The sequence below is a fragment of the Triturus cristatus genome, chromosome 12 (assembly GCF_964204655.1).
Source record: "Triturus cristatus chromosome 12, aTriCri1.1, whole genome shotgun sequence".
NCBI lineage: Eukaryota > Metazoa > Chordata > Amphibia > Caudata > Salamandridae > Triturus > Triturus cristatus.
The window spans coordinates 726,730,069-726,751,809 of record NC_140595.1 but is presented as its reverse complement, the minus strand read 5'-3'; the positions used below and the strand labels follow the sequence as shown (position 1 = coordinate 726,751,809).

At 40.2% G+C, this 21,741-nt stretch overlaps 7 non-coding genes across 7 annotated transcripts; all 7 read right to left on the bottom strand.

The window, feature by feature from the left end:
• Positions 1-3,374: 3,374 nt before the first annotated feature.
• TRNAS-CGA (transfer RNA serine (anticodon CGA)) lies at positions 3,375-3,456 on the bottom strand. The gene has a single exon. It is a non-coding gene; the product is annotated as a tRNA-Ser (tRNA).
• Positions 3,457-6,046: 2,590 nt separating this feature from the next.
• Positions 6,047-6,118, bottom strand: TRNAH-GUG (transfer RNA histidin (anticodon GUG)). Its single transcript has one exon. It is a non-coding gene; the product is annotated as a tRNA-His (tRNA).
• Positions 6,119-7,398: 1,280 nt separating this feature from the next.
• On the bottom strand, positions 7,399-7,480 carry TRNAS-CGA (transfer RNA serine (anticodon CGA)). The gene has a single exon. It is a non-coding gene; the product is annotated as a tRNA-Ser (tRNA).
• Positions 7,481-11,421: 3,941 nt separating this feature from the next.
• TRNAS-AGA (transfer RNA serine (anticodon AGA)) lies at positions 11,422-11,503 on the bottom strand. The gene has a single exon. It is a non-coding gene; the product is annotated as a tRNA-Ser (tRNA).
• A 2,588-nt stretch (positions 11,504-14,091) lies between these two features.
• On the bottom strand, positions 14,092-14,163 carry TRNAH-GUG (transfer RNA histidin (anticodon GUG)). Its single transcript has one exon. It is a non-coding gene; the product is annotated as a tRNA-His (tRNA).
• A 1,280-nt stretch (positions 14,164-15,443) lies between these two features.
• Positions 15,444-15,525, bottom strand: TRNAS-CGA (transfer RNA serine (anticodon CGA)). The gene has a single exon. It is a non-coding gene; the product is annotated as a tRNA-Ser (tRNA).
• Positions 15,526-19,466: 3,941 nt separating this feature from the next.
• Positions 19,467-19,548, bottom strand: TRNAS-AGA (transfer RNA serine (anticodon AGA)). Its single transcript has one exon. It is a non-coding gene; the product is annotated as a tRNA-Ser (tRNA).
• Between the last annotated feature and the right edge of the window lie 2,193 nt (positions 19,549-21,741).

Sequence of the window (21,741 nt, the reverse complement as noted above, 5' to 3'; positions counted from 1 at the left end):
AGTGGCTCTGTATATACTGTTCCCAAATAGGTACAGTGTGCACAGCGTCCCCAGTCCCCAGAGGTTTGGCAGAGGCTAAAGTTAGATATAACCTTACTCTCTAAAGTGGTAGCTTGCCGAGCAGTAAGGCAGTATCAGAGTACAGTGTAAAACATTTGTTGTACACACTCAGTCAGCAAATGGTCTCACACACTCAAGAACTGAACTCTAGGCCATTGGTTTGCATACAAAAGATATTGTTGTTTTATTTTAGAACCAACAATAGGTATCAAAATCTACTTTCTCAGAATGAGATGCTTTAGTTAAATACTTTGCAATAGGCAATTGACTTTTGCAGGTCATAGTTACAGTTTATTGCAATAGGCAACACAATTTGAATCACAATAATACATTGAGCTCAATGGGAATTTTAAGTTATATGCAATTAATTACTTTCAGGATTACTTTTCTAAATCCAGGACTGGATCCTAGATTCAGTCCTGGGACAGTTCTTGGAAACAAGTGAGTAAATTCGTTTTAGTTACTGTTGTGATTTTTAAGCAATATTTTGCTATTTTAAAAGTTGACACTTAGAAACTTTTGCTGATCAAATTACCAATGTTATCCTATGGAAGGAAATTCACTTAGCAGGTAAGTGGGGTTATGGTTACTTTTTCTAGGTCAGTGTTGGATCCTAGATCCAGCACTACTGTACCACCTGTAAGCAGTTGAGAAACTGCGTTTAAGTTATACAGGCGATTTTTAAGGAATATTTACATGTTTGCAAAATCGACACTTAGAAGAAATTTCACAGAAAAACAGTCAATGGTTTCCTATGGAAGAAAATTCAAGTTACGGGTAAAGTACGTTCTCGTTACTTTTGTAATCCAGTGCTGGGCTCCTAGGCTCAGTACTGGGACATCTATCTAAAACAGGTAAACAATTACGTTTTCACAGTTGGTACGATTTTTAAAGAATATTTGTACGTTTCAAAAATCGACACTTAGAAAATTTTCAGCAAAAAGCAGGCAATGATATCCCATGGAAGGAAATTCGAGTTACTGGTAAGTACGGTTAAAATTACTTTTCAGGGTCAGTACTGAGCTCCAAGATGCAGCACTGAGGTCTCTCCTGATAACAGGTGAGTAAATCAGAATTCGTTGTTCGGCTGATTTTAGATGAATATTTTAAAGTTCCAAAACTCCACACCACTTAGAAGAATTTCCAAGTGAAACAACTCAATGTTAGCCTATGGAAGAAAAGTGAGTTATCGGCTTTTAGGTAAGTACTCGACTGGCAGAGTTATGGTTCTGGGCATAGACTCAGGGGTCTCCCAGGGGAGTCCCAGCCTACTTGCCAAGCCTTAAACTCCCCTTTTATTACATATAATTTACACCTAAGGTAGGCCCTAGGTAGTCCTAGGTGCATGATGCTATGTAAGTAAAAAATAAGATATGTACTTTGGTGGTTCGCGTGTCCTGTAAGTACCAAACAGTCTATTTCATTTTTCACTACTGTGAGGTCTACCCCTCTCATAGGTTAGCTCTGTGTATTCCCCTATACTTTTTATTTGGTAATTCCATATCGGAGAGGAGTAGCTTTATTTATTTATTGAAAATCCTACTTACTGGTGAGGTTGGATTTAACTTTACTATTTTAGAAATGCCACTTTTAGAGAGTGAACATTTCTCTGCACTTACTGCTCTATTTGCCTGAAACCTGGCCCCAATACACGTCTGGATTGGGCTGGGTGACAGCAAAATTTGTGCCTTCCCTCTAGAGAGCCACAACACAGGTCACTCAACTGCACCTGGGGGGTGAGCTCCGCTCCCCCTCCACCCCCAATAGGTTCAAGAACGATAATTTATGTAAGTAAATACATTATAGCTACAGCTTATAATCATGCGAGTTTAAATCATTTGTTGTTAGATGGTTTAAATATTTGAAAGGATCTGTTTTTAATAGACATTTTACAAAAACCACTGGTACATTTGCTAATTCTGTAAAATTAACACCCAACTGCCGTGACATTGCCAACCACAATGCCGTGACTCGGATTCGAACCGAGGTTGCTGCGGCCACAACGCAGAGTACTAACCACTATATGATCACGGCGAGCTACTTGGGCTCAACGACATACAGTGACATGGAGAATTTATAATTCGGAACACTCAGGGCTGTTCCTGTGATAGGCTGGATGTATTCATTGCTTCCTCATTCCTCATTCAGAGGCTGCGTCTCCTCAGTGGTTGATAGGCTGAAACCGTTTCCTGGCCGCCTGCTTGTGAAATGCCAGGAGTCAAAGATCACACATTACACTTGCGGACCTGTGATGGGACACCAATGCAGAGAAACCCACCTGGCACAGACCTTCTATTCTGTCTATTAGACCTGCATCTTCCCTGCACCTTTCAAGCCATTTGTATGTGAAGCAAGAAAGAGTTAGAGAGTGATCCATCTACACTTTTATAGGGAGGATGTCGCCGTGAGCTCCTCCCATCTAATCACACGAACAGCAGAAAAGCAAGATAAATACACAGTTGAGGGGTGGGCTGCATGGTTATGTTTTTGAGTAAATATTGAAACTGACCTCAGTGGCTCATTAGCAGAGCTGCGGCTAATGACTGGTGCCAAATCATGATGAAGCAAGCACCATGGCTCGTAGGGGACCCACAACACGCTTTTCTTAGCTCACTGAATTAAAGTATAAACTTCCGCCGTGTGTGAGTGGTAAAGGCTTGTTAATATGGTTCCTTTTCCAATTCAAGTCTGACAACAAGAGGCAGGAACCACGTGGCTTCGGAAGCTCAGGAAAGTAGCCACCAACCACAGAGAAAGAGAGAACTGGCAGTATGAGAGGTGGAGAAAACAGAAGCGGGAGCAAGGAGCTCAAATGAGATTGATGGTGTTTAAATACAGCGCGTAAAGGAACAGTTACACAGCTAAGAAATGGGAAAGACAGACTAGGGAAAAAAACACAGAAAGAGCCTGTAGATGAAATTCTCTTCCTGGGACAGCAGGTTAAGAGAAATTACACATGGGGAGGTTAAGCATGTAACACAGGGGAGAATAAAAAGAAAATGCAGTTTTATGAAGTGTGTTTGCCAATCCAGCCAGCACTTTTGATCTATTTCTCTATTTGCGTCTTTTATTGGTAAAGTAACTTTCAAGTGCATGCGCAGGTATCAATGAGAGAGCAACGGTATAATAATTTGAAGCGTTTACACCAGTGCTAAAGTAGGAATGAGGTGTAGCAAAGACATGAAAGAGGTAGCGATAACAAATATGTGGAGAGGCAATAGTGACACAAAAATAAGCCACCTATTTATCAAACAGAAATGGAAGAAATACTAAAGGTTAACTTCTGAAATTGTAGCCGATAATAAAAAGATTCTCGTTGTTGGCAGGATTCGAACCTGCACGGGGATACCCCAATGGATTTCGAGTCCATCACCTTAACCACTCGGCCACAACAACTTGCTGTAAGCTGCCTACAAATATTTTGTTTGAAAGTTTTGAAGTTTTCCCACATCAAAGTACTGATATTCTGCAATGCGCTTTTTAAAAACAATGTTTTTTTCATCATGCACGTTCTGTCCTAAAAACAAAAATTGCATGAGTATATCTCTGGATCTGTAAAAGGATAAGCTTGCATTCAAACTCTCTTATGGCACTCAAGTTTTTTGGACCCTGTTGCACTCTGTTTTTGCGCTGCTTTTAGTCTACGACCCATATTACAGAAGTCAACCATCTCTGAGTATTTGGGACTCCTTTGTAAGTGCCTTATCTTTAATCCTTGAAAAGCTCTATAATAAAGGGGTCTGTCAAAGATTGCTTGAATGGAAGATAAAAGAAGGCCCACTTGTCTCACCAAATGCAGTAGAGAAACCTGATGTTTTACTCATGTTATCCTTAGTTCAGTTTTTGTTAGACCTGGCATCCTTAAGGTGGCCTACCAGCAACCTTTTTGCTTTTCACCTCACGTTTTGCTGTATCTTTATGTTGGCCATAGGACTCTAATCACTTTATCACTACTGTGAGAAAGTGGCTCTGTATATACTGTTCCCAAATAGGTACAGTGTGCACAGCGTCCCCAGTCCCCAGAGGTTTGGCAGAGGCTAAAGTTAGATATAACCTTACTCTCTAAAGTGGTAGCTTGCCGAGCAGTAAGGCAGTATCAGAGTACAGTGTAAAACATTTGTTGTACACACTCAGTCAGCAAATGGTCTCACACACTCAAGAACTGAACTCTAGGCCATTGGTTTGCATACAAAAGATATTGTTGTTTTATTTTAGAACCAACAATAGGTATCAAAATATACTTTCTCAGAAGGAGATGCTTTAGTTAAATACTTTGCAATAGGCAATTGACTTTTGCAGGCCATAGTTACAGTTTATTGCAATAGGCAACACAATTTGAATCACAATAATACATTGAGCTCAATGGGAATTTTAAGTTATATGCATTTAATTACTTTCAGGATTACTTTTCTAAATCCAGGACTGGATCCTAGATTCAGTCCTGGGACAGTTCTTGGAAACAAGTGAGTAAATTTGTTTTAGTTACTGTTGTGATTTTTAAGCAATATTTTGCTATTTTAAAAGTTGACACTTAGAAACTTTTGCTGATCAAATTACCAATGTTATCCTATGGAAGGAAATTCACTTAGCAGGAAAGTGGGGTTATGGTTACTTTTTCTAGGTCAGTGTTGGATCCTAGATCCAGCACTACTGTACCACCTGTAAGCAGTTGAGAAACTGCGTTTAAGTTATACAGGCGATTTTTAAGGAATATTTACATGTTTGCAAAATCGACACTTAGAAGAAATTTCACAGAAAAACAGTCAATGGTTTCCTATGGAAGAAAATTCAAGTTACGGGTAAAGTACGTTCTCGTTACTTTTGTAATCCAGTGCTGGGCTCCTAGGCTCAGTACTGGGACATCTATCTAAAACAGGTAAACAATTACGTTTTCACAGTTGGTACGATTTTTAAAGAATATTTGTAAGTTTCAAAAATCGACACTTAGAAAATTTTCAGCAAAAAGCAGGCAATGATATCCCATGGAAGGAAATTCGAGTTACTGGTAAGTACGGTTAAAATTACTTTTCAGGGTCAGTACTGAGCTCCAAGATGCAGCACTGAGGTCTCTCCTGATAACAGGTGAGTAAATCAGAATTCGTTGTTCGGCTGATTTTAGATGAATATTTTAAAGTTCCAAAACTCCACACCACTTAGAAGAATTTCCAAGTGAAACAACTCAATGTTAGCCTATGGAAGAAAAGTGAGTTATCGGCTTTTAGGTAAGTACTCGACTGGCAGAGTTATGGTTCTGGGCATAGACTCAGGGGTCTCCCAGGGGAGTCCCAGCCTACTTGCCAAGCCTTAAACTCCCCTTTTATTACATATAATTTACACCTAAGGTAGGCCCTAGGTAGTCCTAGGTGCATGATGCTATGTAAGTAAAAAATAAGATATGTACTTTGGTGGTTTGCGTGTCCTGTAAGTACCAAACAGTCTATTTCATTTTTCACTACTGTGAGGTCTACCCCTCTCATAGGTTAGCTCTGTGTATTCCCCTATACTTTTTATTTGGTAATTCCATATCGGAGAGGAGTAGCTTTATTTATTTATTGAAAATCCTACTTACTGGTGAGGTTGGATTTAACTTTACTATTTTAGAAATGCCACTTTTAGAGAGTGAACATTTCTCTGCACTTACTGCTCTATTTGCCTGAAACCTGGCCCCAATACACGTCTGGATTGGGCTGGGTGACAGCAAAATTTGTGCCTTCCCTCTATAGAGAGTCACAACACAGGTCACTCAACTGCACCTGGGGGGTGAGCTCCGCTCCCCCTCCACCCCCAATAGGTTTAAGAACGATAATTTATGTAAGTAAATACATTATAGCTACAGCTTATAATCATGCGAGTTTAAATCATTTGTTGTTAGATGGTTTAAATATTTGAAAGGATCTGTTTTTAATAGACATTTTACAAAAACCACTGGTACATTTGCTAATTCTGTAAAATTAACACCCAACTGCCGTGACATTGCCAACCACAATGCCGTGACTCGGATTCGAACCGAGGTTGCTGCGGCCACAACGCAGAGTACTAACCACTATACGATCACGGCGAGCTACTTGGGCTCAACGACATACAGTGACATGGAGAATTTATAATTCGGAACACTCAGGGCTGTTCCTGTGATAGGCTGGATGTATTCATTGCTTCCTCATTCCTCATTCAGAGGCTGCGTCTCCTCAGTGGTTGATAGGCTGAAACCGTTTCCTGGCCGCCTGCTTGTGAAATGCCAGGAGTCAAAGATCACACATTACACTTGCGGACCTGTGATGGGACACCAATGCAGAGAAACCCACCTGGCACAGACCTTCTATTCTGTCTATTAGACCTGCATCTTCCCTGCACCTTTCAAGCCATTTGTATGTGAAGCAAGAAAGAGTTAGAGAGTGATCCATCTACATTTTTATAGGGAGGATGTCGCCGTGAGCTCCTCCCATCTAATCACACGAACAGCAGAAAAGCAAGATAAATACACAGTTGAGGGGTGGGCTGCATGGTTATGTTTTTGAGTAAATATTGAAACTGACCTCAGTGGCTCATTAGCAGAGCTGCGGCTAATGACTGGTGCCAAATCATGATGAAGCAAGCACCATGGCTCGTAGGGGACCCACAACACGCTTTTCTTAGCTCACTGAATTAAAGTATAAACTTCCGCCGTGTGTGAGTGGTAAAGGCTTGTTAATATGGTTCCTTTTCCAATTCAAGTCTGACAACAAGAGGCAGGAACCACGTGGCTTCGGAAGCTCAGGAAAGTAGCCACCAACCACAGAGAAAGAGAGAACTGGCAGTATGAGAGGTGGAGAAAACAGAAGCGGGAGCAAGGAGCTCAAATGAGATTGATGGCGTTTAAATACAGCGCGTAAAGGAACAGTTACACAGCTAAGAAATGGGAAAGACAGACTAGGGAAAAAAACACAGAAAGAGCCTGTAGATGAAATTCTCTTCCTGGGACAGCAGGTTAAGAGAAATTACACATGGGGAGGTTAAGCATGTAACACGGGGGAGAATAAAAAGAAAATGCAGTTTTATGAAGTGTGTTTGCCAATCCAGCCAGCACTTTTGTTCTATTTCTCTATTTGCGTCTTTTATTGGTAAAGTAACTTTCAAGTGCATGCGCAGGTATGAATGAGAGAGCAACGGTATAATAATTTGAAGCGTTTACACCAGTGCTAAAGTAGGAATGAGGTGTAGCAAAGACATGAAAGAGGTAGCGATAACAAATATGTGGAGAGGCAATAGTGACACAAAAATAAGCCACCTATTTATAAAACTGAAATGGAAGAAATACTAAAGGTTAACTTCTGAAATTGTAGCCGATAATAAAAAGATTCTCGTTGTTGGCAGGATTCGAACCTGCGCGGGGATACCCCAATGGATTTCGAGTCCATCACCTTAACCACTCGGCCACAACAACTTGCTGTAAGCTGCCTACAAATATTTTGTTTGAAAGTTTTGAAGTTTTCCCACATCAAAGTACTGATATTCTGCAATGCGCTTTTTAAAAACAATGTTTTTTTCATCATGCACGTTCTGTCCTAAAAACAAAAATTGCATGAGTATATCTCTGGATCTGTAAAAGGATACGCTTGCATTCAAACTCTCTTGTGGCACTCAAGTTTTTTGGACCCTGTTGCACTCTGTTTTTGCGCTGCTTTTAGTCTACGACCCATATTACAGAAGTCAACCATCTCTGAGTATTTGGGACTCCTTTGTAAGTGCCTTATCTTTAATCCTTGAAAAGCTCTATAATAAAGGGGTCTGTCAAAGATTGCTTGAATGGAAGATAAAAGAAGGCCCACTTGTCTCACCAAATGCAGTAGAGAAACCTGATGTTTTACTCATGTTATCCTTAGTTCAGTTTTTGTTAGACCTGGCATCCTTAAGGTGGCCTACCAGCAACCCTTTTGCTTTTCACCTCACGTTTTGCTGTATCTTTATGTTGGCCATAGGACTCTAATCACTTTATCACTACTGTGAGAAAGTGGCTCTGTATATACTGTTCCCAAATAGGTACAGTGTGCACAGCGTCCCCAGTCCCCAGAGGTTTGGCAGAGGCTAAAGTTAGATATAACCTTACTCTCTAAAGTGGTAGCTTGCCGAGCAGTAAGGCAGTATCAGAGTACAGTGTAAAACATTTGTTGTACACACTCAGTCAGCAAATGGTCTCACACACTCAAGAGCTGAACTCTAGGCCATTGGTTTGCATACAAAAGATATTGTTGTTTTATTTTAGAACCAACAATAGGTATCAAAATATACTTTCTCAGAATGAGATGCTTTAGTTAAATACTTTGCAATAGGCAATTGACTTTTGCAGGTCATAGTTACAGTTTATTGCAATAGGCAACACAATTTGAATCACAATAATACATTGAGCTCAATGGGAATTTTAAGTTATATGCAATTAATTACTTTCAGGATTACTTTTCTAAATCCAGGACTGGATCCTAGATTCAGTCCTGGGACAGTTCTTGGAAACAAGTGAGTAAATTCGTTTTAGTTACTGTTGTGATTTTTAAGCAATATTTTGCTATTTTAAAAGTTGACACTTAGAAACTTTTGCTGATCAAATTACCAATGTTATCCTATGGAAGGAAATTCACTTAGCAGGTAAGTGGGGTTATGGTTACTTTTTCTAGGTCAGTGTTGGATCCTAGATCCAGCACTACTGTACCACCTGTAAGCAGTTGAGAAACTGCGTTTAAGTTATACAGGCGATTTTTAAGGAATATTTACATGTTTGCAAAATCGACACTTAGAAGAAATTTCACAGAAAAACAGTCAATGGTTTCCTATGGAAGAAAATTCAAGTTACGGGTAAAGTACGTTCTCGTTACTTTTGTAATCCAGTGCTGGGCTCCTAGGCTCAGTACTGGGACATCTATCTAAAACAGGTAAACAATTACGTTTTCACAGTTGGTACGATTTTTAAAGAATATTTGTAAGTTTCAAAAATCGACACTTAGAAAATTTTCAGCAAAAAGCAGGCAATGATATCCCATGGAAGGAAATTCGAGTTACTGGTAAGTACGGTTAAAATTACTTTTCAGGGTCAGTACTGAGCTCCAAGATGCAGCACTGAGGTCTCTCCTGATAACAGGTGAGTAAATCAGAATTCGTTGTTCGGCTGATTTTAGATGAATATTTTAAAGTTCCAAAACTCCACACCACTTAGAAGAATTTCCAAGTGAAACCACTCAATGTTAGCCTATGGAAGAAAAGTGAGTTATCGGCTTTTAGGTAAGTACTCGACTGGCAGATTTATGGTTCTGGGCATAGACTCAGGGGTCTCCCAGGGGAGTCCCAGCCTACTTGCCAAGCCTTAAACTCCCCTTTTATTACATATAATTTACACCTAAGGTAGGCCCTAGGTAGTCCTAGGTGCATGATGGTATGTAAGTAAAAAATAAGATATGTACTTTGGTGGTTCGCGTGTCCTGTAAGTACCAAACAGTCTATTTCATTTTTCACTATTGTGAGGTCTACCCCTCTCATAGGTTAGCTCTGTGTATTCCCCTATACTTTTTATTTGGTAATTCCATATCGGAGAGGAGTAGCTTTATTTATTTATTGAAAATCCTACTTACTGGTGAGGTTGGATTTAACTTTACTATTTTAGAAATGCCACTTTTAGAGAGTGAACATTTCTCTGCACTTACTGCTCTATTTGCCTGAAACCTGGCCCCAATACACGTCTGGATTGGGCTGGGTGACAGCAAAATTTGTGCCTTCCCTCTAGAGAGCCACAACACAGGTCACTCAACTGCACCTGGGGGGTGAGCTCCGCTCCCCCTCCACCCCCAATAGGTTCAAGAACGATAATTTATGTAAGTTAATACATTATAGCTACAGCTTATAATCATGCGAGTTTAAATCATTTGTTGTTAGATGGTTTAAATATTTGAAAGGATCTGTTTTTAATAGACATTTTACAAAAACCACTGGTACATTTGCTAATTCTGTAAAATTAACACCCAACTGCCGTGACATTGCCAACCACAATGCCGTGACTCGGATTCAAACCGCGGTTGCTGCGGCCACAACGCAGAGTACTAACCACTATACGATCACGGCGAGCTACTTGGGCTCAACGACATACAGTGACATGGAGAATTTATAATTCGGAACACTCAGGGCTGTTCCTGTGATAGGCTGGATGTATTCATTGCTTCCTCATTCCTCATTCAGAGGCTGCGTCTCCTCAGTGGTTGATAGGCTGAAACCGTTTCCTGGCCGCCTGCTTGTGAAATGCCAGGAGTCAAAGATCACACATTACACTTGCGGACCTGTGATGGGACACCAATGCAGAGAAACCCACCTGGCACAGACCTTCTATTCTGTCTATTAGACCTGCATCTTCCCTGCACCTTTCAAGCCATTTGTATGTGAAGCAAGAAAGAGTTAGAGAGTGATCCATCTACACTTTTATAGGGAGGATGTCGCCGTGAGCTCCTCCCAGCTAATCACACGAACAGCAGAAAAGCAAGATAAATACACAGTTGAGGGGTGGGCTGCATGGTTATGTTTTTGAGTAAATATTGAAACTGACCTCAGTGGCTCATTAGCAGAGCTGCGGCTAATGACTGGTGCCAAATCATGATGAAGCAAGCACCATGGCTCGTAGGGGACCCACAACACGCTTTTCTTAGCTCACTGAATTAAAGTATAAACTTCCGCCGTGTGTGAGTGGTAAAGGCTTGTTAATATGGTTCCTTTTCCAATTCAAGTCTGACAACAAGAGGCAGGAACCATGTGGCTTCAGAAGCTCAGGAAAGTAGCCACCAACCACAGAGAAAGAGAGAACTGGCAGTATGAGAGGTGGAGAAAACAGAAGCGGGAGCAAGGAGCTCAAATGAGATTGATGGCGTTTAAATAGAGCGCGTAAAGGAACAGTTACACAGCTAAGAAATGGGAAAGACAGACTAGGGAAAAAAACACAGAAAGAGCCTGTAGATGAAATTCTCTTCCTGGGACAGCAGGTTAAGAGAAATTACACATGGGGAGGTTAAGCATGTAACACGGGGGATAATAAAAAAGAAAATGCAGTTTTATGAAGTGTGTTTGCCAATCCAGCCAGCACTTTTGTTCTATTTCTCTCTTTGCGTCTTTTATTGGTAAAGTAACTTTCAAGTGCATGCGCAGGTATGAATGAGAGAGCAACCGTATAATAATTTGAAGCGTTTACACCAGTGCTAAAGTAGGAATGAGGTGTAGCAAAGACATGAAAGAGGTAGCGATAACAAATATGTGGAGAGGCAATAGTGACACAAAAATAAGCCACCTATTTATAAAACTGAAATGGAAGAAATACTAAAGGTTAACTTCTGAAATTTTAGCCGATAATAAAAAGATTCTCGTTGTTGGCAGGATTCGAACCTGCGCGGGGATACCCCAATGGATTTCTAGTCCATCGCCTTAACCACTCGGCCACAACAACTTGCTGTAAGCTGCCTACAAATATTTTGTTTGAAAGTTTTGAAGTTTTCCCACATCAAAGTACTGATATTCTGCAATGCGCTTTTTCAAAACAATGTTTTTTTCATCATGCACGTTCTGTCCTAAAAGCAAAAATTGCATGAGTATATCTCTGGATCTGTAAAAGGATACGCTTGCATTCAAACTCTCTTGTGGCACTCAAGTTTTTTGGACCCTGTTGCACTCTGTTTTTGCGCTGCTTTTAGTCTACGACCCATATTACAGAAGTCAACCATCTCTGAGTATTTGGGACTCCTTTGTAAGTGCCTTATCTTTAATCCTTGAAAAGCTCTATAATAAAGGGGTCTGTCAAAGATTGATTGAATGGAAGATAAAAGAAGGCCCACTTGTCTCACCAAATGCAGTAGAGAAACCTGATGTTTTACTCATGTTATCCTTAGTTCAGTTTTTGTTAGACCTGGCATCCTTAAGGTGGCCTACCAGCAACCTTTTTGCTTTTCACCTCACGTTTTGCTGTATCTTTATGTTGGCCTTAGGACTCTAATCACTTTATCACTACTGTGAGAAAGTGGCTCTGTATATACTGTTCCCAAATAGGTACAGTGTGCACAGAGTCCCCAGTCCCCAGAGGTTTGGCAGAGGCTAAAGTTAGATATAACCTTACTCTCTAAAGTGGTAGCTTGCCGAGCAGTAAGGCAGTATCAGAGTACAGTGTAAAACATTTGTTGTACACACTCAGTCAGCAAATGGTCTCACACACTCAAGAACTGAACTCTAGGCCATTGGTTTGCATACAAAAGATATTGTTGTTTTATTTTAGAACCAACAATAGGTATCAAAATATACTTTCTCAGAATGAGATGCTTTAGTTAAATACTTTGCAATAGGCAATTGACTTTTGCAGGTCATAGTTACAGTTTATTGCAATAGGCAACACAATTTGAATCACAATAATACATTGAGCTCAATGGGAATTTTAAGTTATATGCAATTAATTACTTTCAGGATTACTTTTCTAAATCCAGGACTGGATCCTAGATTCAGTCCTGGGACAGTTCTTGGAAACAAGTGAGTAAATTCGTTTTAGTTACTGTTGTGATTTTTAAGCAATATTTTGCTATTTTAAAAGTTGACACTTCGAAACTTTTGCTGATCAAATTACCAATGTTATCCTATGGAAGGAAATTCACTTAGCAGGTAAGTGGGGTTATGGTTACTTTTTCTAGGTCAGTGTTGGATCCTAGATCCAGCACTACTGTACCACCTGTAAGCAGTTGAGAAACTGCGTTTAAGTTATACAGGCGATTTTTAAGGAATATTTACATGTTTGCAAAATCGACACTTAGAAGAAATTTCACAGAAAAACAGTCAATGGTTTCCTATGGAAGAAAATTCAAGTTACGGGTAAAGTACGTTCTCGTTACTTTTGTAATCCAGTGCTGGGCTCCTAGGCTCAGTACTGGGACATCTATCTAAAACAGGTAAACAATTACGTTTTCACAGTTGGTACGATTTTTAAAGAATATTTGTAAGTTTCAAAAATCGACACTTAGAAAATTTTCAGCAAAAAGCAGGCAATGATATCCCATGGAAGGAAATTCGAGTTACTGGTAAGTACGGTTAAAATTACTTTTCAGGGTCAGTACTGAGCTCCAAGATGCAGCACTGAGGTCTCTCCTGATAACAGGTGAGTAAATCAGAATTCGTTGTTCGGCTGATTTTAGATGAATATTTTAAAGTTCCAAAACTCCACACCACTTAGAAGAATTTCCAAGTGAAACCACTCAATGTTAGCCTATGGAAGAAAAGTGAGTTATCGGCTTTTAGGTAAATACTCGACTGGCAGAGTTATGGTTCTGGGCATAGACTCAGGGGTCTCCCAGGGGAGTCCCAGCCTACTTGCCAAGCCTTAAACTCCCCTTTTATTACATATAATTTACACCTAAGGTAGGCCCTAGGTAGTCCTAGGTGCATGATGGTATGTAAGTAAAAAATAAGATATGTACTTTGGTGGTTCGCGTGTCCTGTAAGTACCAAACAGTCTATTTCATTTTTCACTACTGTGAGGTCTACCCCTCTCATAGGTTAGCTCTGTGTATTCCCCTATACTTTTTATTTGGTAATTCCATATCGGAGAGGAGTAGCTTTATTTATTTATTGAAAATCCTACTTACTGGTGAGGTTGGATTTAACTTTACTATTTTAGAAATGCCACTTTTAGAGAGTGAACATTTCTCTGCACTTACTGCTCTATTTGCCTGAAACCTGGCCCCAATACACGTCTGGATTGGGCTGGGTGACAGCAAAATTTGTGCCTTCCCTCTAGAGAGCCACAACACAGGTCACTCAACTGCACCTGGGGGGTGAGCTCCGCTCCCCCTCCACCCCCAATAGGTTCAAGAATGATAATTTATGTAAGTAAATACATTATAGCTACAGCTTATAATCATGCGAGTTTAAATCATTTGTTGTTAGATGGTTTAAATATTTGAAAGGATCTGTTTTTAATAGACATTTTACAAAAACCACTGGTACATTTGCTAATTCTGTAAAATTAACACCCAACTGCCGTGACATTGCCAACCACAATGCCGTGACTCGGATTCGAACCGAGGTTGCTGCGGCCACAACGCAGAATACTAACCACTATACGATCACGGCGAGCTACTTGGGCTGAACGACATACAGTGACATGGAGAATTTATAATTCGGAACACTCAGGGCTGTTCCTGTGATAGGCTGGATGTATTCATTGCTTCCTCATTCCTCATTCAGAGGCTGCGTCTCCTCAGTGGTTGATAGGCTGAAACCGTTTCCTGGCCGCCTGCTTGTGAAATGCCAGGAGTCAAAGATCACACATTACACTTGCGGACCTGTGATGGGACACCAATGCAGAGAAACCCACCTGGCACAGACCTTCTATTCTGTCTATTAGACCTGCATCTTCCCTGCACCTTTCAAGCCATTTGTATGTGAAGCAAGAAAGAGTTAGAGAGTGATCCATCTACACTTTTATAGGGAGGATGTCGCCGTGAGCTCCTCCCATCTAATCACACGAACAGCAGAAAAGCAAGATAAATACACAGTTGAGGGGTGGGCTGCATGGTTATGTTTTTGAGTAAATATTGAAACTGACCTCAGTGGCTCATTAGCAGAGCTGCGGCTAATGACTGGTGCCAAATCATGATGAAGCAAGCACCATGGCTCGTAGGGGACCCACAACACGCTTTTCTTAGCTCACTGAATTAAAGTATAAACTTCCGCCGTGTGTGAGTGGTAAAGGCTTGTTAATATGGTTCCTTTTCCAATTCAAGTCTGACAACAAGAGGCAGGAACCACGTGGCTTCGGAAGCTCAGGAAAGTAGCCACCAACCACAGAGAAAGAGAGAACTGGCAGTATGAGAGGTGGAGAAAACAGAAGCGGGAGCAAGGAGCTCAAATGAGATTGATGGCGTTTAAATACAGCGCGTAAAGGAACAGTTACACAGCTAAGAAATGGGAAAGACAGACTAGGGAAAAAAACACAGAAAGAGCCTGTAGATGAAATTCTCTTCCTGGGACAGCAGGTTAAGAGAAATTACACATGGGGAGGTTAAGCATGTAACACGGGGGAGAATAAAAAGAAAATGCAGTTTTATGAAGTGTGTTTGCCAATCCAGCCAGCACTTTTGTTCTATTTCTCTATTTGCGTCTTTTATTGGTAAAGTAACTTTCAAGTGCATGCGCAGGTATGAATGAGAGAGCAACGGTATAATAATTTGAAGCGTTTACACCAGTGCTAAAGTAGGAATGAGGTGTAGCAAAGACATGAAAGAGGTAGCGATAACAAATATGTGGAGAGGCAATAGTGACACAAAAATAAGCCACCTATTTATAAAACTGAAATGGAAGAAATACTAAAGGTTAACTTCTGAAATTGTAGCCGATAATAAAAAGATTCTCGTTGTTGGCAGGATTCGAACCTGCGCGGGGATACCCCAATGGATTTCGAGTCCATCACCTTAACCACTCGGCCACAACAACTTGCTGTAAGCTGCCTACAAATATTTTGTTTGAAAGTTTTGAAGTTTTCCCACATCAAAGTACTGATATTCTGCAATGCGCTTTTTAAAAACAATGTTTTTTTCATCATGCACGTTCTGTCCTAAAAACAAAAATTGCATGAGTATATCTCTGGATCTGTAAAAGGATACGCTTGCATTCAAACTCTCTTGTGGCACTCAAGTTTTTTGGACCCTGTTGCACTCTGTTTTTGCGCTGCTTTTAGTCTACGACCCATATTAAAGAAGTCAACCATCTCTGAGTATTTGGGACTCCTTTGTAAGTGCCTTATCTTTAATCCTTGAAAAGCTCTATAATAAAGGGGTCTGTCAAAGATTGCTTGAATGGAAGATAAAAGAAGGCCCACTTGTCTCACCAAATGCAGTAGAGAAACCTGATGTTTTACTCATGTTATCCTTAGTTCAGTTTTTGTTAGACCTGGCATCCTTAAGGTGGCCTACCAGCAACCCTTTTGCTTTTCACCTCACGTTTTGCTGTATCTTTATGTTGGCCATAGGACTCTAATCACTTTATCACTACTGTGAGAAAGTGGCTCTGTATATACTGTTCCCAAATAGGTACAGTGTGCACAGCGTCCCCAGTCCCCAGAGGTTTGGCAGAGGCTAAAGTTAGATATAACCTTACTCTCTAAAGTGGTAGCTTGCCGAGCAGTAAGGCAGTATCAGAGTACAGTGTAAAACATTTGTTGTACACACTCAGTCAGCAAATGGTCTCACACACTCAAGAGCTGAACTCTAGGCCATTGGTTTGCATACAAAAGATATTGTTGTTTTATTTTAGAACCAACAATAGGTATCAAAATATACTTTCTCAGAATGAGATGCTTTAGTTAAATACTTTGCAATAGGCAATTGACTTTTGCAGGTCATAGTTACAGTTTATTGCAATAGGCAACACAATTTGAATCACAATAATACATTGAGCTCAATGGGAATTTTAAGTTATATGCAATTAATTACTTTCAGGATTACTTTTCTAAATCCAGGACTGGATCCTAGATTCAGTCCTGGGACAGTTCTTGGAAACAAGTGAGTAAATTCGTTTTAGTTACTGTTGTGATTTTTAAGCAATATTTTGCTATTTTAAAAGTTGACACTTAGAAACTTTTGCTGATCAAATTACCAATGTTATCCTATGGAAGGAAATTCACTTAGCAGGTAAGTGGGGTTATGGTTACTTTTTCTAGGTCAGTGTTGGATCCTAGATCCAGCACTACTGTACCACCTGTAAGCAGTTGAGAAACTGCGTTTAAGTTATACAGGCGATTTTTAAGGAATATTTACATGTTTGCAAAATCGACACTTAGAAGAAATTTCACAGAAAAACAGTCAATGGTTTCCTATGGAAGAAAATTCAAGTTACGGGTAAAGTACGTTCTCGTTACTTTTGTAATCCAGTGCTGGGCTCCTAGGCTCAGTACTGGGACATCTATCTAAAACAGGTAAACAATTACGTTTTCACAGTTGGTACGATTTTTAAAGAATATTTGTAAGTTTCAAAAATCGACACTTAGAAAATTTTCAGCAAAAAGCAGGCAATGATATCCCATGGAAGGAAATTCGAGTTACTGGTAAGTACGGTTAAAATTACTTTTCAGGGTCAGTACTGAGCTCCAAGATGCAGCACTGAGGTCTCTCCTGATAACAGGTGAGTAAATCAGAATTCGTTGTTCGGCTGATTTTAGATGAATATTTTAAAGTTCCAAAACTCCACACCACTTAGAAGAATTTCCAAGTGAAACCACTCAATGTTAGCCTATGGAAGAAAAGTGAGTTATCGGCTTTTAGGTAAGTACTCGACTGGCAGAGTTATGGTTCTGGGCATAGACTCAGGGGTCTCCCAGGGGAGTCCCAGCCTACTTGCCAAGCCTTAAACTCCCCTTTTATTACATATAATTTACACCTAAGGTAGGCCCTAGGTAGTCCTAGGTGCATGATGGTATGTAAGTAAAAAATAAGATATGTACTTTGGTGGTTCGCGTGTCCTGTAAGTACCAAACAGTCTATTTCATTTTTCACTACTGTGAGGTCTACCCCTCTCATAGGTTAGCTCTGTGTATTCCCCTATACTTTTTATTTGGTAATTCCATATCGGAGAGGAGTAGCTTTATTTATTTATTGAAAATCCTACTTACTGGTGAGGTTGGATTTAACTTTACTATTTTAGAAATGCCACTTTTAGAGAGTGAACATTTCTCTGCACTTACTGCTCTATTTGCCTGAAACCTGGCCCCAATACACGTCTGGATTGGGCTGGGTGACAGCAAAATTTGTGCCTTCCCTCTAGAGAGCCACAACACAGGTCACTCAACTGCACCTGGGGGGTGAGCTCCGCTCCCCCTCCACCCCCAATAGGTTCAAGAACGATAATTTATGTAAGTAAATACATTATAGCTACAGCTTATAATCATGCGAGTTTAAATCATTTGTTGTTAGATGGTTTAAATATTTGAAAGGATCTGTTTTTAATAGACATTTTACAAAAACCACTGGTACATTTGCTAATTCTGTAAAATTAACACCCAACTGCCGTGACATTGCCAACCACAATGCCGTGACTCGGATTCAAACCGCGGTTGCTGCGGCCACAACGCAGAGTACTAACCACTATACGATCACGGCGAGCTACTTGGGCTCAACGACATACAGTGACATGGAGAATTTATAATTCGGAACACTCAGGGCTGTTCCTGTGATAGGCTGGATGTATTCATTGCTTCCTCATTCCTCATTCAGAGGCTGCGTCTCCTCAGTGGTTGATAGGCTGAAACCGTTTCCTGGCCGCCTGCTTGTGAAATGCCAGGAGTCAAAGATCACACATTACACTTGCGGACCTGTGATGGGACACCAATGCAGAGAAACCCACCTGGCACAGACCTTCTATTCTGTCTATTAGACCTGCATCTTCCCTGCACCTTTCAAGCCATTTGTATGTGAAGCAAGAAAGAGTTAGAGAGTGATCCATCTACACTTTTATAGGGAGGATGTCGCCGTGAGCTCCTCCCAGCTAATCACACGAACAGCAGAAAAGCAAGATAAATACACAGTTGAGGGGTGGGCTGCATGGTTATGTTTTTGAGTAAATATTGAAACTGACCTCAGTGGCTCATTAGCAGAGCTGCGGCTAATGACTGGTGCCAAATCATGATGAAGCAAGCACCATGGCTCGTAGGGGACCCACAACACGCTTTTCTTAGCTCACTGAATTAAAGTATAAACTTCCGCCGTGTGTGAGTGGTAAAGGCTTGTTAATATGGTTCCTTTTCCAATTCAAGTCTGACAACAAGAGGCAGGAACCATGTGGCTTCGGAAGCTCAGGAAAGTAGCCACCAACCACAGAGAAAGAGAGAACTGGCAGTATGAGAGGTGGAGAAAACAGCAGCGGGAGCAAGGAGCTCAAATGAGATTGATGGCGTTTAAATAGAGCGCGTAAAGGAACAGTTACACAGCTAAGAAATGGGAAAGACAGACTAGGGAAAAAAACACAGAAAGAGCCTGTAGATGAAATTCTCTTCCTGGGACAGCAGGTTAAGAGAAATTACACATGGGGAGGTTAAGCATGTAACACGGGGGATAATAAAAAAGAAAATGCAGTTTTATGAAGTGTGTTTGCCAATCCAGCCAGCACTTTTGTTCTATTTCTCTCTTTGCGTCTTTTATTGGTAAAGTAACTTTCAAGTGCATGCGCAGGTATGAATGAGAGAGCAACCGTATAATAATTTGAAGCGTTTACACCAGTGCTAAAGTAGGAATGAGGTGTAGCAAAGACATGAAAGAGGTAGCGATAACAAATATGTGGAGAGGCAATAGTGACACAAAAATAAGCCACCTATTTATAAAACTGAAATGGAAGAAATACTAAAGGTTAACTTCTGAAATTTTAGCCGATAATAAAAAGATTCTCGTTGTTGGCAGGATTCGAACCTGCGCGGGGATACCCCAATGGATTTCTAGTCCATCGCCTTAACCACTCGGCCACAACAACTTGCTGTAAGCTGCCTACAAATATTTTGTTTGAAAGTTTTGAAGTTTTCCCACATCAAAGTACTGATATTCTGCAATGCGCTTTTTCAAAACAATGTTTTTTTCATCATGCACGTTCTGTCCTAAAAGCAAAAATTGCATGAGTATATCTCTGGATCTGTAAAAGGATACGCTTGCATTCAAACTCTCTTGTGGCACTCAAGTTTTTTGGACCCTGTTGCACTCTGTTTTTGCGCTGCTTTTAGTCTACGACCCATATTACAGAAGTCAACCATCTCTGAGTATTTGGGACTCCTTTGTAAGTGCCTTATCTTTAATCCTTGAAAAGCTCTATAATAAAGGGGTCTGTCAAAGATTGATTGAATGGAAGATAAAAGAAGGCCCACTTGTCTCACCAAATGCAGTAGAGAAACCTGATGTTTTACTCATGTTATCCTTAGTTCAGTTTTTGTTAGACCTGGCATCCTTAAGGTGGCCTACCAGCAACCTTTTTGCTTTTCACCTCACGTTTTGCTGTATCTTTATGTTGGCCTTAGGACTCTAATCACTTTATCACTACTGTGAGAAAGTGGCTCTGTATATACTGTTCCCAAATAGGTACAGTGTGCACAGAGTCCCCAGTCCCCAGAGGTTTGGCAGAGGCTAAAGTTAGATATAACCTTACTCTCTAAAGTGGTAGCTTGCCGAGCAGTAAGGCAGTATCAGAGTACAGTGTAAAACATTTGTTGTACACACTCAGTCAGCAAATGGTCTCACACACTCAATAACTGAACTCTAGGCCATTGGTTTGCATACAAAAGATATTGTTGTTTTATTTTAGAACCAACAATAGGTATCAAAATATACTTTCTCAGAATGAGATGCTTTAGTTAAATACTTTGCAATAGGCAATTGACTTTTGCAGGTCATAGTTACAGTTTATTGCAATAGGCAACACAATTTGAATCACAATAATACATTGAGCTCAATGGGAATTTTAAGTTATATGCAATTAATTACTTTCAGGATTACTTTTCTAAATCCAGGACTGGATCCTAGATTCAGTCCTGGGACAGTTCTTGGAAACAAGTGAGTAAATTCGTTTTAGTTACTGTTGTGATTTTTAAGCAATATTTTGCTATTTTAAAAGTTGACACTTCGAAACTTTTGCTGATCAAATTACCAATGTTATCCTATGGAAGGAAATTCACTTAGCAGGTAAGTGGGGTTATGGTTACTTTTTCTAGGTCAGTGTTGGATCCTAGATCCAGCACTACTGTACCACCTGTAAGCAGTTGAGAAACTGCGTTTAAGTTATACAGGCGATTTTTAAGGAATATTTACATGTTTGCAAAATCGACACTTAGAAGAAATTTCACAGAAAAACAGTCAATGGTTTCCTATGGAAGAAAATTCAAGTTACGGGTAAAGTACGTTCTCGTTACTTTTGTAATCCAGTGCTAGGCTCCTAGGCTCAGTACTGGGACATCTATCTAAAACAGGTAAACAATTACGTTTTCACAGTTGGTACGATTTTTAAAGAATATTTGTAAGTTTCAAAAATCGACACTTAGAAAATTTTCAGCAAAAAGCAGGCAATGATATCCCATGGAAGGAAATTCGAGTTACTGGTAAGTACGGTTAAAATTACTTTTCAGGGTCAGTACTGAGCTCCAAGATGCAGCACTGAGGTCTCTCCTGATAACAGGTGAGTAAATCAGAATTCGTTGTTCGGCTGATTTTAGATGAATATTTTAAAGTTCCAAAACTCCACACCACTTAGAAGAATTTCCAAGTGAAACCACTCAATGTTAGCCTATGGAAGAAAAGTGAGTTATCGGCTTTTAGGTAAGTACTCGACTGGCAGAGTTATGGTTCTGGGCATAGACTCAGGGGTCTCCCAGGGGAGTCCCAGCCTACTTGCCAAGCCTTAAACTCCCCTTTTATTACATATAATTTACACCTAAGGTAGGCCCTAGGTAGTCCTAGGTGCATGATGGTATGTAAGTAAAAAATAAGATATGTACTTTGGTGGTTCGCGTGTCCTGTAAGTACCAAACAGTCTATTTCATTTTTCACTACTGTGAGGTCTACCCCTCTCATAGGTTAGCTCTGTGTATTCCCCTATACTTTTTATTTGGTAATTCCATATCGGAGAGGAGTAGCTTTATTTATTTATTGAAAATCCTACTTACTGGTGAGGTTGGATTTAACT